General features: G+C 38.9%; 1 long non-coding RNA gene across 1 annotated transcript in view; it reads left to right on the top strand.

Annotated features, from left to right (window-relative positions):
* LOC135413160 (uncharacterized) overlaps nucleotides 1–18,537 on the top strand; it is a 155,454-nt gene that overhangs the window by 35,710 nt on the left and 101,207 nt on the right. The window contains exon 3 of the long non-coding RNA XR_010430114.1: nucleotides 6,771–6,905. This is a non-coding gene — a long non-coding RNA (uncharacterized LOC135413160). The remainder of the gene's footprint in view (nucleotides 1–6,770; nucleotides 6,906–18,537) is intronic.

The following is an 18,537-nucleotide window of genomic DNA, read 5'->3' as shown; positions in this document are numbered from 1 at the left end:
ACATGTTTGTGTCATTTTACAGTTTCCTCAAGAAGACATTTCTAGTAGCATCACAAATTGTTCAGAGAAACCTGCCAGGCTCTCAGTGCTTCTAAAAGAATATTAAAAATATTCACATTCACCCATTGTATAAATTCAGGCATGGAATTCTTGACTTGTTTGTGATTAACTGTTGTTGACACTTTGTGTTGTCACAGAATCAAGTGCTTAGTACACTTTTTTGGCTGAAGAAGGTATTTGCTTTTAGTAGAAGGCAGTGAGAATAAACAGTAGAGATAAGATTCATATATTACCATAATCTGCACTTATTAACAAACGTAAAAAAAATTACAGAGCATGAGTGGTTTTTTACAGCAGAGACAGTAAAATTTTCTCAGTGCCTTTTCTGATGCTTTTGTGGAAATCCTGTTGTTAGTGCTTATTTTTGTCTGTATCATGCTGCCATTGCTGTGATGTGACTTCTTTGCTATTTGGAACAACAATCCAGTATTGTCCCATAATAGGGAGACTCCTTAAGTAGAGAAAAGAGAGACCTTCTTCTTCCAGCAGACTCCCGTATCCACCGGCCATTACTCTAGAAAACCTCTGTGATGGGAGACTATATAGTGTTGAAAAAAAATTGTGCAGCTGGACCACTTAATTCCAGATATTGTGGGCTGATGACAACTTTCTGGCAGTTGGCAACACTTTCTCATATCAATAAAGCTCCTAATGTAGATTCAGATCTGTGAGGGACAAAAATGATGTGCAATAATATTTCTCTGTGTTTTTCTGTGACTGTGCCTTTTGATTGGTATCTCTCTGATTTGTGTTCAGTTACTTGTGGAGAAAAATCTTTTAACAAATGGCAGCTGAGGTCACTTGGTCTGTTCAGCCTGGAGAAGAGGAGACTGAGGGGAGACCTCATCACAATCTACAACTTCCTCGTGAGGGGAAGCAGAGGGACAGGCACTGATCTCTTCTCTGTGATGACCAGTGACAGGACTCAAGGGAATGGCCTGAAGTTGTGTCAGGAGAGGTGTAGGTTGGATATTAGAAAAAGGTTCTTCACCCAGTGGTTGGGCATTGGAACAGGTTCCCCAGGGAAGTGGTCACAGCACCAAGCCTGATAAGAGTTCAAGAAGCATTTGGATGATACTCTCAGGCTCATGGTGTGACACTTGGGGATGGTCCTGTGCAGATCTAAGGGTTGGACTCAATGATCCTTGTGGGTCCCTTCCAACTCGGCATATTCTGTGATTCTGTAAACAAATTAGTATTTCATCTGCTTGGGAACCTTAACAAGCTACCTTAACAGCTGACTTCATCAGACCTCTCTAGTCTTCATTCTGAATCTTTACTTAGTTTTTAAGTCAGTTTCTACTGAGGGATCTGTCTGGCTAACTCAAGAGAGAATGCTTTCCCTTTGAGAAATTAATAAAATTTATACTAAATTCTGTTCACTGTTTTTGCTGTGGAAGCCTCTGAAAATCAAAGCTCTTTTTCTCACTTATTTTTATTTCAGAGCCCTATCTTTGAGTTATCCAAGTTACTGACTACATGATCTTTGTAGTTTTCCACTATTCCAGACTACTAAAAATAATTTTATAGTTTAGAGGAATATTTATTTGTTTTTTTCTTTTTCTGCATGGTACAATTCTCTATTATATCTTTTTATGTCCTGGAAAAGCATACAAAGAAATGCTATGAGGTATTTTAGTGATGTAAGTGACAGTTTTGGCCTTACGTCTCATTATCTGAAAGACAGCATCTCCAGCAGCACAGACATATCTCATCCTGCCAAGGCCCAATGTAGAATGTAATGTGTGAAAGATACTCAAAATGGGGGGAACAGATCTTTTTCTTGCTTAAAATGCTATGAATTTTATTCCTTTAGGGTAAATGACTGTATTTTATAACTCCAGTTCTAGAGATAATAAATAATGTTAAGCCACTGAAATGACAGGACAGTACATCTGTGTGAAAAGTGAATCACTTGGGGAATAAAAATGAGCAAGATCACTCTGAATTAAGTGCATGAGTCCACGGCCTGAGTTATTGGTTTGATATTCAGATGGTAGAGTGCAAAAGCTTGCTTTGTGCTAGTCCTATGGCCAGAGATGCTAGAAAATATGATCTCACAGTTTGAAACTGTTTGAATCTGGCCCAGAAGCAGAGATTGTAGAAACTCTGGTATCCTGTTTTCACCTTCTGGGCTGTCAGCAGTGTCTTCCAGAGCCAGAGACCTGGAAGTTGAAGGGTCTAAATAACATGGGCATCTTGATGACAAGGACATGAGGACCTCTGCAGTCAGCCCAGACAGAGATCACCAGCCCCAGCTTAGATGGGCAAGGAAGGCCTGCACACACCTGTCAATGGTGTTAGTGCCTAAAGCCAACCAGTAAAATTGATATTCTGTTGTTAGGGCTAACAGTGATAAGAAAATATATATATACACATATATATTTGATTTAATAGAGGCAGATACTGGAAGTTCACAGAGGTGGTTGTTTTTTTGTTGAGGGGTAGGTGTGGGGGAGGGAAACAGTTTTTCCCCTGCAGTTACAAAATGGTAAAACCCCAGGGGGTGGCGACCCTTGAAGTTTTGAGGTTTTACCCAATGAGCGCTTCTGCAAAATATAAATATATCACAAGCAGAACGGAAGAGAAGGTAGTTGTAGTTGTTGTTGGAGAAGTGGGCATGTTGTAAAGCCACGAGGAGTGGCTTTACATGAGGAGTGGCTCCATGAGGAGCCCCCCTGGGGGGCTTTGGCCTCCCCAGCCCCTGGCTGGGGCTGCAGGGACTTGGAACAGCGTTAAGCTGGACTATGTATCTGTAGCTATAAGCCAGGGGATGTTTCTCCACTGTGAGCCGCAGCAAGAGATACGGAAAAGCGGCGGCAGAACTGCGCTGACCGAAAAAACGGTGGCAGAGAGCCAGGAGAGATAAGACCGAGCAGCAACAACAGGCAGGCAGCAACACAGAGAGAACTCCTGGAAGGAGAGAGAGGAAGAGAACGAGAGCCAGCAGCAGAGGGAGCAGAGTTGAGCTCTACACAGAGTTTTGGGGGTAAGAACTGAACCAGACCCCCCCAAAACCCTTTTGAGACCCCTCTTAAGTTGGGGTGGTGGACTCCTACTGGATGGAAGTCCTAAAATGCAACATGCAGCACCGGAGAGAGAGAGAAGCTGAAAAGCTCAAAGCATCCTGGAAAGCTGGACCGGGACGGAGAAGGAATGCAGAGGGTGTGACCTTGGTCCCCCCTCACTGCTGCTGCCAAGCTGGCAGCCTGAGACAGAGCACAGGAGCTCTGGTAGAACTTTTGAGGCAAAGGCTTTCAACTGAAAGCTACCCGAGATGTTCTGACTCAGGGGTGAATCCCCTGAGGAAGGGACCTTCATGGGGGTCTTACGCCCCATGATATGACGTGGTGAAGCGAGTTTTGTCCCTGCTATGCAGTCCATGGAAGAGAAGACCCTCGCTTGAAGATGACGGGCCGAGGGGCTTGGATACCCTCTCATGTGTACTGGCAGAGATCCAGCCACAGCTGCTGCATGCATGAGAAGAAGAGAACCTGCTGCCTTAGAGACACTGCTGCTCTGAGAGTGGAAAGGGATCTTTCCTTCTTCCCTCCTGGACTTTTATTTGGAGGGGAGAAGAGATTTGATCCATTGTAAACACTTGTATGTCATGGTAGAGACAGCTAAGATTGTATATAATGTATTGTAGTATTTATTTGTACAGTCATCGTAATATATAATCCCTTTCCCCCATTTTGAGTCTCGTGCAGTGTCTGGAAAAAGCATCTCACACTGGGTTGAGATGTGGGAGGGGGCTTGGACTAGGGAATTGGATTTTGGAGCTCTCAAACCATGACAGTTGGGATTTTAAATATTTATATTAATTTGAATTGATTCAAATTGGTAGTAAAGTTTAAATTTAAACTTTTCTTTTTGAACACTTTTTACAGTGACCTGACTCATAATTAAAGATAGCCCTGCTATGTCTTACAATGAGAGAGGTCGCAAAGGGAGAGGAACTGCAGTTTGTTGATTTTGGGTCCTAAAAAACATTCAGCAACTATTATCTGTAGTTAACAGATCCACAGAACTCATGCTCATTAATTTACTTATATGAACGATGTTACTTTTCATACTGTAAATGATATCTAATGCTCCCTGAAGGGCTCTATAGTTTAGATTTTATAACTGAATGAGAAAATGAATGCATTATTTTTTTGCCTTTTTGTGATGCTGTTGTTATTCACAGAATGTTCTATTTTAATACAATTTATGCTTTTACCAGCATTTTAACATTTCACTGTAGAAGAAAATAAGTCTTTTATCATTTATTTTGGAAAAAAAAAGCTTAATCTTTAATCCACTCAGAGTCAGTAACTGTTATTTGATCTTAAAGGATGGCACTTGTAAACTATAGAAAGGCAATGGCTAAAACATTCTTTATGGTATAAATGTTATAGTGTATTTCATATTTATCCAAGGGACAATAATTATGCAGAGCCATTACAGTGGATATTCATGGCACTGTATCAAGCAGTATCTCTGAATTTTCTATCAACTCTATGAGCCTAAATGAAGTACCTGTATCTTTCCATTATATCCCACTTTACCTCCTATTTAAATCAACTCCTTGTGAAAGACTGTGTTGTTGCATAAATATACACAGCTGCAAGAAAAGGATTAACGAGGATCATAAGTCTGGAGACTGTATAAGGCCTGGTTATCATTAAAATGTAACTGTTGTTCTTTTATAAATTATTTTTTAACATTTTATGTACCATCTTCTGTTCATAAGTTTGACTCATATTTAAGCAATATTCTAGTTCTTTGGGTACTTGTTAGCTCCTTATTAGGAAAGTCAAAATTAATGTTTACTGTTTATTCAAAAAGATTTTCCAACACTGCTTTTTCTACTGATTGTTAACATGAAGAGGTTACAAAGCTGACCATACAGAACAAGTACAGATTCCTCATAGGTTTAGGAATCACCAGGTTTTGTGATGCTGATTAACATTCAGAAAAACTGAATTAATAACTATAAATTACATTCTGATACTGACATTGATATAGGAAATGGACTTTTTACAAGAGCATGTAATTGCCTGAAAACTGAAAGGGGTAGATTTAGATTAGATATTATGAAGAAGTTCTTGACTGTGAGAGTGGTGAGACACTGGAGCACATTGCTTAGAGAAATTGTGGATGCCCCATCCCTGGAAGTGTTCAAGGCCAGGTTGGATGGGGCTTTGATCTACCAGGTCTAGTGAGAGGTGTCCCTGCCTGTGGCAGTGGGGATTGGAACTAAAGAATCTCCAAGGTCCCTTCCAATACAAGCCATTCTGTGATTCCATGACATTTTTCTGGAAACCTTATTCTCATGTAGGGGCCTGGGGAATTGTGTCAAAATGAGGAAGGAAATAAATGCTGTTTAAGGCAGTTCCTTTACTGAAAATAGCCTTGCAACACTCTAAAACCTCCATAAACCTGGTCCAGCAAGGGAAGGTCACAAATAAGAGTTCTGCCTCCTCCACCTGAACTTGCACCACAAACTTTGCCCAAGTGTTTAATTTCAAAGAAAACTAAGATCTCATTCTAAAACTCAGTTTATTAAGCCATGCATCTTATCTAATTGCCTCTTCCTTAGGAACTCTTTATGATGTACATTTTCTGCATACAAGAAAAATAATATTAATTAAACCAAAATATATAAAAAAGACTAAACTACTAGATGTAAATCCATCTTTACACAGTACATAACACAGTGTTTAAGGGGGTTTTTAATGGTATAAATATTTTCATATTTCAGAACAAAAAATGGTTAATAACTGAGAGAAAATTGAGGAACCTTTCCTCAGTGATTAAGTATTCTATAATTGTCCAATATATGAATTCTTCTTGTTCTGACCATAACTTAAAGCAAGCTATCTGCTGTAATGTTGGTCTGGTTTGCAGTTTTACATTTGGTCAGATTTATGAAATACTAGTACATTGAATTTTTAAACTTTTTATTATCTTTGAAGCTAGTAAATTAAAATTTGAAAGAAAATCGTACAGGTTTTTTTGTCCTCCCATCTTGGAGCATATTTTTGATTTGCTGCAGTCAATTATGTTGTTTACATCTAAACTATATTATTAAAATACTGGAGATTTTCTAAATTAAATTTGTTATTTATTTCTGGACATTAAAAAAAAGAAATTCTAATTTTTAAATCTTCATTTTCCTCAGATGTATTTCTTTTACTATGTGGTAGAACTGCATTGTTATGTAAGGGTTTATGAACCTAACTAAAATAAATTTGAAGATTTGAAGCTCGGAAGGTGATAGTGACAATAGCTAAAATATATTTATGCACACTTGAAACATTTAACAAATGGAGATTTTTAGAGAGATGTAAGCAGTTTCTGCTACAGAACTGGAGCTGTAGTTAGCTGTTCCAAATGTTACTAGTTATCCTAGTCATCACTTTTAGTGTCTACATATTGTTTGCAAAAATAAGGAGGAAGGAAGGAAGGAAGGAAGGAAGGAAGGAAGGAAGGAAGGATCTAGAAATGAAGCATCGCTGTTCTCCTGTGTGGCAGGAAAGTCAGGTTTTCTATTACTTGTTTGATCATACCGTTTAATTTTTCTGTCATTATATAAATTATAAATGTAAAGGGAGCGAAGTCCTTTACTTCAGCTGCAGGTGGTGGTTTGCTCTTGCAAGCCCGCTGCCTCAACCCTGATGTGAATTGCAGGCTGGATGTATTACTACCTGTCTCCCTTGCCTCAGAGGCGTCGTCGAAGGCACAGCGAGGAACAAAGTATTTCTTCCCTGGGCCCCAGCCCAGCAGCAGCTCTCGGAGCACTCGGACCTTCCCGCTTAATAGGCTGGAAACAGCGAACAGCCTCCCACAGCCTGGGCACGGTCAGTCGGGCAGGGAATGCACTGCAGCGTGAGTGTGTGTGTGTCTGTGCACACACATGGGCACAAGCACCCTCGGCGCAGGGAGGGAGGGAAAGTGGGAAATGTGCTGCTGTAGGAGGAGATAGCTGCAGCTGTCTCCAGAAGCAGGGAATGAGCGGGGCTCTCGGCAGCACTGGGCTGCGGGGGGGACCGACTAATGAAGCGTGACAGGTATGGGAGGAATGAGATCACAGCACTCGGCAGGCAGGCCATTTAAAATGGTAATACAGTCATCCCCCATCTCATCTCAGCACTGACACTCCTCAGCATTTGCCGGTGTCACTCATTCTGCGCAGATTGTCAGGTAGATACCAAAACAAGCACAGCAGGCAAATAATATGCGAATGTGAGCAAATATTCTCCCTCTTGCAGGAACTTGTAGACAAGAATGACTGACAGGTTCTCACTGCTACTGATGATCATGTTTTTATTCTGTGACTACACTCTGTGGGTTGTTTCTTGTCATGCCCTGTATTTCAGATAACTTATGTCTTTGCTAAGCTCACCAAGTCATGTTGGTGTGTAAGAATATAATTTTAACTCACCATGTTACATCAGATTGCTCTGAATCATTCCTTTGAAGCAAGTTCACAAATAAACCTCTGTGGTTTAATGATGAAAGTGTATTGGCTGGAATTTAATAGATCAGCTATTAATAGGTCAGGTATCTTGAATTGCTGCTTTCATAATTTTTCTGCTTAAACTGACTGTATCAGGATTAAATGGAAAAACAATAAGAGGGGTTTTTTTTACATTTCCAAATTTTATGCTCAAAAAAAGGCAAAGTTTGTTAGGTCTTCATGTAACTGTTATTAATAGATGCCTCGTGGCCTGACCACAATGGGTTGCACAGACATTGTTTTCTCTGGAGTAAGGCCTGATAATTTCTCTTTTGTAAGCATAAAAAATTACATGTGTGATAGTTAGAGAGACAGCTTCTTTTTCTAGATCTGGAATCACAGTTTTGAGTGTCAGCATCCTACAGATCACATAGGTTACTTTCATCTTTACAGAGTGCTTTACTGATTTCTATAGAATTTGGATCAGGCTCATTACTATTCTAGTTCTTATTTAGAAATTGAAAATACTACTAGTTGTCTACAAAATAAGGTATATGACAGAAAAATTAGTTCTTGTTAATAATGCACTTTAAGATTATTGCTCTGATCAATTCTGTGCTGTAGTTTAAAATTTCTTATTGGCTCTGATTTCATCTGCCTGTACAGCTCCACTTTTCCATGTGACCTGTCCCTGTTTGCTTTCTTTATATTATCAGTAAGTTCTCTTTACTTATCATTATTTTCTCAGTGTTCACCACTCACTTCTCTTCCTTCTGTTCCTCAGACTGTCTTCATTGAAGGAGATGAAAGAAAGTGTTATATGGTGGTTAGGGTCCAGGAGCAGCTGAGGGAGCTGGGGTTGTTTATCTGGAGAAAAGGAGGCTGAGGGGAGACCTGGTCATTCTCCACAACTACCTGAAAGGAGGTTGGAGCCAAGTGGTTGTTGGTCTCTTTTCCCAGGTAACAAGCGATAGGACAAGTGGGAATGGCCTCAAGTTGGGCCAGGGGAGGTTTAGATTGGATATTAGGAAAAATTTCTTCACCAAAAGGGTTGTCAAGCATTGGAACAGGCCCAAGGAAGTGGTTGAGTCACCATCCCTGGAGGTATTTAAAAGGCATGTAGATGTGGCACTTAGGGACGTGGTTCAGGGTGGGCTTGGCAGTGCTGAGTTGATGGGTTAATGGTTGGACTTTGTGGTCATAACCTAAATGATTCTATGATTCTATGACATATATACTTGGCTTTTTCTGAGGCAAGATCCTACCTCTGGTTGTTGACATATAGACAATTGTGTTGATGTTGGTATACAGGCTGCACATATTCTGTTTTAGTGTCTGAATGTATGTGCCTGTGAATAGAAGTTCAGTGTCTCTCTCAATAAATTTGGACAGTCTTTGGACAAGTATCCAAATCTGTTGCTCAAATTAAGCTCACAAGTCTCAGTGCTAGGCTTATCCAGCTTGTAGTCAGAGGAAATTTCTCCAATTCTGTCATCCTTCCTACTGTATTGCACGGAATATTTGGTCAGTGCATGGAAATGATGCTTGAGAGTTAGATGGTAGTGTTATTAATTTATGAAGTAGTTTTTTGCATCTTTGAATAGATCTCAGGTAAGAGAACCTGTTTTATTTAATTCTGATTAAAAGAAAAAAATCAAAAAACTATTTTCTCACTCCCAAGTCTCTCATGTCTCCCAGAGAACTTTTAAATGGGAGAAAAAATAATGATTTTACTTTTTTTTTGTTCGTAGAAAGAAGTAGTAAGAGAATCATATGATTTCAAGCTGATATGACTGGGTATGAACTAGCCTTTTAACTATTTTATATTTACACATTTAGTTTATACAACAGTTTATCAGCTCATATTTTTGAGGAAGGAAATGGGTAAATGCTATTAAGGTAATTTCTGTGCTGAAAAAAAAATCTCTCCATTTAAGAAGCAAATGTCTCCTTTCTGTGGAAATTACTTTCTTGTGAATGAAGATTAAACATTTTTTAAAAATCATACCACAAGACATTCTCTACAAAGCATGCATTTACCCTGACTGCAGGAACTTAAAGAGGAAAAAACATTATAACTGTTTTGTTAATTGGGATATTTATAGAGATTTTCATCTTTTCTTTCTCATTCTTCACAAGCTGTCCAAATTTCTAGTCTGAGGAGTGTTTAATTTGTATTAGTTGTTATTTGGTATGTTTTGAATCACTCTCAGAGTATTTCTAAAAAAATCTTGTATATGATTTCATCATCTCTGAGTCATTTCATTATTTCTTATGATGTCCTAGACCTTTCCTCTCCTGTGGTTTGATGTACAAAGGAAGGGCAGACTTCTTAAGTCTGCCAGACATTTTACATACCAGGCAAGCTAAAGCCTGTTCATTGAGATAAATGCAACACTTGCAAATTGATGAAACATTTGGCTATGGGATCACTTAGCTAAACAGTTAAGGGAGTTCAGGATCTTGCAGATTTTGCATCTTTAAAGTTGTTACTTGAAGTTCAATTATGATTTCTTGTTCTTTCCAACTGTTTTCAGTTACTTTATCAATTTGTCTGTTGTTATAGACAGTTTACCAATAGGCTGCATGTTGTGCACACAGTATAATTTTTTCTGTAATAAAAATCACCAAATACTTGTCGCAGATCATTTGCCTTTTAATATTTTTTACAGCCACCCTATTCCAAAGTCACATTGTTTTCATCTAAAGAAACATTTAATGCTACTGCATGACTCCTCAGCTGTGGAGTTCTAGGATAGCTTTTTGATGCACTATTTATTTGTCCACTGTTAATTTTTTTGTTATTAGAGGCTGTTATACTTTCCATCACTTACCATGATGGAAACACGTAAGTAAGCAACATCAAAATTCAACAGCGCATTGGGGTGACATTTTCAAGGTGAACTCATGGCTAACTTTCACTTCCTGAAACAAAGTCTCCTGTACACTTATTGCACTTATTCCCTACATCTCTCCTCGTTCCAGATCAGGGCACCACATAAGGGGAGGCAGTGTAATTGGGCAGTGCTTATCGTGGGCTTATGGGTGCAGCTCTAGTTTACCATAGAAATAAATTTTTATCCCCTCTGCCTGTGTCTTTCACCATTCATCCCACTCTTCCTCAGGTCTGTGGATCTTTCCTCCCACTCTCCCTACCTACTCATCCCATTTCTCCCAAACAAGACACAGTACTTGTGCCCCTGTTTCCCATTGGCCTCTGTTCCTCAACTGGATATTCTGCTTCTCCATCCCACTCCCAAATTTCTACCTTTCAAGAAGGTAAGTGTAATTTAGGTGTGATGAATCTGATGCTTTCTACTAATTTGTCATTCTCTCTTGTCAATATCAAGATAACAGGGGATAGGTGGGACAGCTTTTTAGAGTAACTCTTTGTTTTGACAGGGGCCTGTTTTTTTAATGTGTGCATTTCTGAAAGCACATGTTCCCAGAGGCAAGGCTTTAGCAGAATATCTTTCTTTTAAAAGATAAAGGTTAGTAAGATTACAGCCATTTCTTGGTGCCTGTAGAAGTTCTCTCCTTAGCCTCAGGCTGGCTCAAAATAAGTCATGCACAGGTAGACTTTATTCCTGGAGTCAAGACATGCCATTGTGCTTCAGGAATGAAGCTGTCAGCCGTAGCCCTTACACTTTAGACATACGTGTCAAAAGATATCTTTAATCTGCCCATTTCTTTTGAAGGAGGGTAAAATGAAATCAGTGTTAAGAAGTCTAGACCCTTGAAGCACATCATCAACTGGGATGGTGCCAAGGGTTAAAAAGTTGTTAAGATCCCAAACTAGTTCCCATTGCCAGTCTGACTTTTGACTTCAATATGGGCTGAAAGAGTTGCTTTAAAAATAAAGCAGCTTTGCAGCTGATGGATAAGCTTTATGGCAAGTAGAAAAGATTACTGTAATATTTTAAAAGAAGAGTTTTCTATCTGGCTTCAGAAGTTGTAATTAACCTGCGTGAGGCCAGAGCTATGTATTATGAGACACTGAAATGTATCTGTACTGTCTGTAGAAGAGGCAACTCATGTATATTACAGGCAGTGTAGCATTTTAAAGTATAGACTTTTAAGACTTTTTTATTTTAAATGGCAGTGGTGTGATCTGTAATTGCAATATACTCCTGTAAACCATCTTTACCATACTACATATTACCTCTGTGGCTGTTTGTTTCTCAGTGGAACCTGGAAGAATAATTCAGACAAATTTCATTTCTTGTTGTTTCACACTATTTCACCACAATAATATGCTTAGCTAACAGTTTAACAAGTATGCTCTGCTCCCTTTCTTTTTATTGAAAAAATTTAACAGGTCATGGAAACCTTCTAAACCTCACAGTAGTCTTCAGATCTTACAGTAATAATATTCCTTTTCCCTTTTTAGTCTTTCTTTTCTCTGTTGCTCTCCTATTTTAGTGTCACACTCAGTCTTTTTTGTAACTCCTGACAAGATGGGGCCTTCAGTCCAGTCCATCCACCAATTATATTATGTGGCTTTGATTTTACATTATGCATATAATGATGCATTAAAAAAGAATCTTGGTAGGAATGAATCATCCTAACTTCACTAGTGCTGAGTATCCAAACAAAAATACATATAAAAATTGAAGTTACTTCCCACTGTCTGCAGATGGAAATGTTGAAATTGCAGGACTCTTAGTTTATACGTTATCAAAAGAAGATATGAAATGCAGGTAGATGCAGGTAGGTGTAACTGTAATGTAGAAAACTCAACAGGGTTTCCCCCTCTGGTTTTATTAAAAATACTCCTTTGAAAATGTATTTTGTATACCATTTTAAATGTGAGAAAGTTAGAAAGAATATATCATCCCTACTTCTGTAGAATTCTGAAGAAAAATACTTGAGGTGTTCTGGTGGGGTGAAGTTCTCCTGTTGATTAGTTGCTCAGTCTTAATAAAAATCAAGATACAATCTAATGTTCAAGAAGTATGGATTGTACTTTTTTATCTGATTATTTATCCTTATGCTTTTGAAATTAGCTTTCTAGAATCCCAAATGATATTCATAAATTCTGCATACTTGTAATGCCAAAATATATATTCCTTCATCTCTTAAGTGTCTCAGGAATGTGACAGTGCTACTAGAGCTAGACAGGTAACTCTTTATGTGACATAGGGTGGGGGTTTTCTAAAGCTAATAAACATTCCAGAAAGCAGTTTTTTCCCTGGCTTCGACTTATTCACATTAATGTGGATCGTCTGTGTTTTGTTTTTGTAACTTTGGATCTTAGCAAAAGATCCAAGAACAATCTAAATTTGTGTGACCTGTCAAATGATTTTTTTGTAATATTTTTTAAAAATTAAAGGCTTCTGTTTTGTTTAAAGGTTAAAAGATTCTGTTTACATCTTTCAGTCATCCAGTCAGAGATGAAAATCCATATGGCTTACAGGGCCACTTGTACAGCATAATCAAAAAGCATTCAATATCAAGAATGAACAGTAAACACAGAGAGCATAACTAACTCTTTGCTTAAACTGGAAATTGAATATTTTCATATAATGAGCACATTCAGAGTCATCATAGCAACCTTCCACTTCTTAAAGGGGGCCTTATAAGAGAGCTGGTGAAGGACTTTTTACAAGGGCATGTAGTGATAGGACAAGGTGGAATGGCTGTAAACTGACAGAGGGTAAGTTTAGATTAGGTATGAGGAAGAAACTGTTTACTGTGAAGGTGGTGAGGCACTGGAACAGGTTGCCAAGGGAATTTGTAGATGCCCCATTCCTGGAAGTGTTCAAGGCCAGGCTGAATGGGGCTCTCAGCAACCTGGTCTAGTGGAAGGTGTCCCTGCTCATGCAGGGGGGGTTGGACCTAGATGATCTTTAAGGTCCCTTCCAACACAAGCCATTCTATGATTCTGTGATCATAAATATCAAAGGAAAAATGAGTGTTGTAGCTTTTTGTATAATCATTTCCATAGTCTCAGCAATTACTTTGCACACCATCTCAAATTGTGTATTCACTGAAAACAAACCATGAACTATAAGCTTGCCCTTTGAATTTTGCATGGATACCAAATGCTTTAAAAAGGATTTTCTGATACTACAGTGCAGTAACAGCTTTACTGCTGTTCATGAGCTTTCTAGACTTAATATTTTTCTCTTTAAGTAAATCTGCATGTCACTGATGTGTCATAGGCCACATAACCTTAACTCCAAGAGTCAAGAGTCTGTCTTTAGAATCCAGTGCATGAGTCTCCATGGCACATCCTCCCACAATTCTGCTTTGCTTGGAACTTTTGACATTTTCATAAATAAGCTAGAGAAACATATTGTAGATGAAGCTATTAAAAGGTAAGTGTAAAACTCATTGATTGACTGAACTCAAAGGAATCAGTGATTTACTGTAAAAAAATAATATATCTAGTGCGTTCTGGGAGAGTCCAGGACTGTAAGAAAGTTCTTAGGACCATGAGAAAGACATAAGTATTAGAATAAAAAATATACTTGATAAAGCTGTAAACACATTAGAGGAAAGGGCTTGAATTTGAAACATCCTTGGAAAATCATAGGAAAAAAATGATGGCGCTGGTTTAATGAAATATAGATAAATGCAATCTCCCATTTAAGTAATGGTAATTGACTGCAAAAGTTCTTTTTGGAGAACAAGTAGCAAATTTTATGGGAAAGGACATAAAGTTTTAGCTAGTCTGTAAGTCAACAGCATCATACTACTGTAATAAGAGATGGGTATGACCAAAGGAATGTCTGTGACACAAAAAGTTGGTTTTTTCTCTACCCAGCTGGACAAGATATCAGTAAGAGTGGAACCAGTTTGAGGCAACACACCCTACAGTGTGCAGGGGAGAGCAAACAGAACAAACAGAGGGCAGATTGTCTCCAGAAAGAGCTGGGGTTTAACCAAGGGAAGAAAAAATAGAGTGAAGAAACACAAGGGAAGAATTTTGAGCATGCAAAAGACAGTTGCAAAACACAAGAAGCAACAGAATGAATGTGATGGCCTCTTGAGGGCCCTGCTATTTCTATTTCTGATGATTCTGGATAAGATCTTTGCTCTTTGCAATTTTTTAATACAAATAGAATTATATGGCTTTGGTTTTAGTAGCATGTGAATATGCTTGCCTGCGTGCTTTCTGGGTTACTCTTTTAAAGTTTTGGATTAAGGACCAGTTTGCAAAATGCTGCTACTTTAATAAAAGAGAAAGTGTTATTTCCAACTGATCCCATTTCTAACTTATGTTAAAGCAGTTTGATGGCCACAGTAAGCTAAGCTGTTTGCATATAACCTTGCTGTTAGAGATTAATGGTGTGGTGGTTTGAAACTCCCAAGAATCCAATTTCTAAGTTCAAGCCCCCTCCCACAATTTGCCCCTGTGAGAGGGTTTAGTGATGGCATGGACTTGATATCTTCCTCACCTCATGTGGAGAGTTTTCAGACAAAACACAACTATTCAGTATTGGGGGAAAGGGAAAATATTTACAAAGGTTTATTTACATGCATATATATATTTACATTAAATTAAATTTGTCTTTTCGTTCAATAAAAGTCTAAGAAGAAAAGAGAAAAGTCCTTCTGTCACTCCTCAGGCCACAGTTCCTTCATTTCAGTTTTTTGTGGCACTGGTTAGTGTCTTTCATTTTTCCAAGGCAGCAGATTTAAGTATGGCAGTCAGGACTTTTGTTTTTACTTTGTGGAGATTCCAACCCTGAGCCTGAGCCTTCGGGGGATTTTCCTTGGAGACCTTCACTTGTCTTGGGTTAGAGAATTTAAGGCAGCTTTCAGTTCAGTCTTACCAGAGCTCCTCTGCTCTGTTTCAGCTTGTCAGCATGGTAGCAGCAGCAGCAGCAGAGGGCACGGCCACCTCCTCCACATTCCGTCCTGGTTCAGCTCTCAGGATGACTCTGAGTTTTTCAGTTCCTTTCGCTCTCTCTCTCTAGGTACTGCTGCATTTCGGGACTCCCTAAGGGTTTGGAAGTCCACCCCTCCTCTTCAGGAGGTCTCTGAGTTTTGGGAAAGTGATACAGTCTTACCCCAAAACAGCCCTGTTGAGTTTTCCTCTGTTTTGTTGCCAGCTCTCCCTCCTGCAGGAACATCTCTGTGTCTCTCGGCCAGCTTCACGTTATCTTGCTGCTACTGACTATCTTTTTGGCTTTCACATCACTGTCTCTGTTCTGGACTGCTCCGCTGCCACTTTCAATGTCTTCTGTTGCTGCTGACAGTAAGGAAACTCTTCCAGCTCTTGATTATGGGACCCGGTCCAGCTCTGACACTATACCGGGTCTCCCGTAGCCTCAGCTGGGGGCTGGGGGCCCTTGGCCCCCAGAGGGGCTCACTGGCCCCCTGCTTCCTCCTGGCTCAGTTCATGGCTACCCACCTTCTAAACTTATCTTCACCACCTTCTCTTCCGTTTCTGTGGGCATGTAATTTCCAGAGGGCGCGCGTGGACTTTCGATTGGTCCAGTATTATCAGTGGGGCAAACCATTACTACCTCAGAGAAAAGGTTTTTCGAACCACCACATATGGATATTAAGGGGTTAATGTTGTGTTTTCATTATCTGGAAAGTACATTATCTCTGAATGATAGAATTGGTAATGGATAGCTCCTAATTGTTAGGATTAGGGAAGACCATGAAGGATTTCAAGGGGGATAGAGGCAGCAAAATGAAAAGTGGTAGGTGGATTTTCATTGTGCATTGTAAAAATAGTGATAGGAATTAGAAACTCTTTTAGTCTCAAGATAAAATGCAACAGCTCAGGAAAAAATTATAAGAGTCAGTATGGACAAAGTGTTATAAATTTTATTTCTTTCAGTTACAATGAGAAGGGAATCTAGATATGATGTTTAAGTAATGTAATAATATGGTATTACAGCCTCATGTGAATTACTGGTACATTCATTTCAAACAGTTATTATTCTTCCAGTGAAATTATGTACGTGCACAAGGGCATCATGGTTTGGCAATGAAATCCTGAAGGGGCTTGTTAAGATACTGTTCTGTTTTGGAGTCAAGCCTTGATGGGAGGAGAGAGAAAACTGGGAACACCATAGACTGAATGAAAGAACGTAGGACTTAAAATGTGTAGCAAGAGCTTCATTTTCCCCTACTCTGAGAGCAAGGAGAATGATTGCACACTTGAAAGTAGCAAAGGAGCTTTTATAATGTGTTGGTTACCTGTGGAGTTGATTGCCAGCTAAAGCGGTCACATCCTGATCATGCGGCATGCTGATCACAGAGACTCGGCATCCCTGATGAGACATGACCTGAGGAATTTCTGTACATTAGTCTGTGGTCTTTATTTGGCACACATCACCTCACTACCTATCTGTGAACATCCCAGTTTGCTGGATGAGTGTGTAAAGTTTTAGCTCCAGCCTCAAGTCAGTTAGTCCTTCTTCCTGCCTTCTTTCTCTCCTGCTCCCTTTTAGCCTGCCATCTGTATTTTAATTTATGTTTTTTACCTGTGCTTAAAATCTCAGATTATCAATTAATCAATGACTTATTTTTACTGCCTTATTTATTTATTTACTTAACTGTGCCTATTTAAAAAGGGTTTAAGTATTCTTCTAGCCTATCATGTTAATGTAAATTGTATTATTGTCTCTGTAGACCACAACAAAGAGCAGCTAACACTGCAACCCTCATACTCACTGCTGCTCTGTTCACATCAAAGTGCTCTTGCACATGCCTTTTGCAACACCTATGTTTTTGTAAGAATCTGGGATGCAAACATTTAGCCCTCTAGCTTATGTGCAACTACAATTTCCTCCTCTGTGTATCATGTCTGACTGAATACATTATTTTCTTAGGGTTTTTACTTTGAAAGTCTCTATAATTCAAAAAATGCAATACTGAATCATTTTCTTCTACTTTCATTGTAATGCTTTTATTCCATACTCTTGGAAAGACCTGAGTCATCAACAATTAGACTAGGAAGTCAAGGCAAAAGTGGTGAAATCTGGTCTGCCAAGAAGGATCCTTATGAGGTAAAGCCAGTGTGCCTTTCATCTCCTTTTCTAGGAAATGCTTTATGGTGCGTCATTTTCTGTCTAGCTTGATGACAGTTTCTGTTTAGGCTGTTCAGTGTAATACCTTAATTGAAAAAAAAAATAATTCTGCTTGCACAGGGGCTTAAGCTCAGCAGTTTGTTCATGTAATTAAATGACAGATCTACTGTTCTGCACTTAATTCAGAGTGAGTTGGCATTATGTCGTGGTGAGGATAAATGACAAGGCTGACCCCAAAGCGTGGCTTGTTTTCCCCCCTCTGTGTTACAGGGAACTGTGTACTTCAGTTTGCCATTGTTACCGTAACTTTAACTGCCTGACAATGTCTGGTCCTTGGCTTGCATTCATCTGCCATGAAGATCTCGCTGGAAAGTTACGTTTTAGGCAAACAGTAAGTGGCAGTCGATCAAAGTGAAGAGGGAATGAGGAAAACTAAAACATAGTTTCGTCTTAGCTGTTCAATATTTCATTTACAACTTAAAGCTTCTTCTTGTTACATGATAAGTGCACAGGGCTCCTATAGATCTAGGGCTATGTTTTCATGTTTCTTTCTGAAATAAAAAACCTGAATGCAGTTTATTCTATTACCAGCTTTAGATGGGTATTTCAGACAGCAATTGTGGGAATATCTACCAACTAAAATATCACATTTGTAATATACTTAAATATTTGTGTATCAGAAACGCAGACAAATCAAGTAAACAAAAGACCAGTAGATCATTTTCTTCCTTCTGCTAAAATTTATTTAGTCCTCATAGTCCTTGTTATGGTATGTGCAAAAATGTAGTCTAGTGCACTTCTAAGGTTCCGCTGTTGGATTTCTTCTGCTTTCCTGCAGATGGTAGTATTTTTTTCTTTTTTTTTTTTTTTTTTTTTAAGTGGTTAGTCATTGACATTGAAGCTATTAAAAAAAAATAGTAGTTTGCAATCTTTACCTACTTTTTAATCCTCTGTTAGTGTTTCACTAAAAAAATGTGGTCATTTTATGTACCAATAAGTTAAGTTGCTTATTAGCATGGGTCCCCCAAAACCCTCAAA

Source organism: Pseudopipra pipra, chromosome 4, assembly GCF_036250125.1.
Source record: "Pseudopipra pipra isolate bDixPip1 chromosome 4, bDixPip1.hap1, whole genome shotgun sequence".
Taxonomy (NCBI): Eukaryota; Metazoa; Chordata; class Aves; order Passeriformes; family Pipridae; genus Pseudopipra; species Pseudopipra pipra.
The sequence above is the reverse complement of the archived record's forward strand: the minus strand, read 5'-3'. Positions and strand labels throughout refer to the sequence as shown.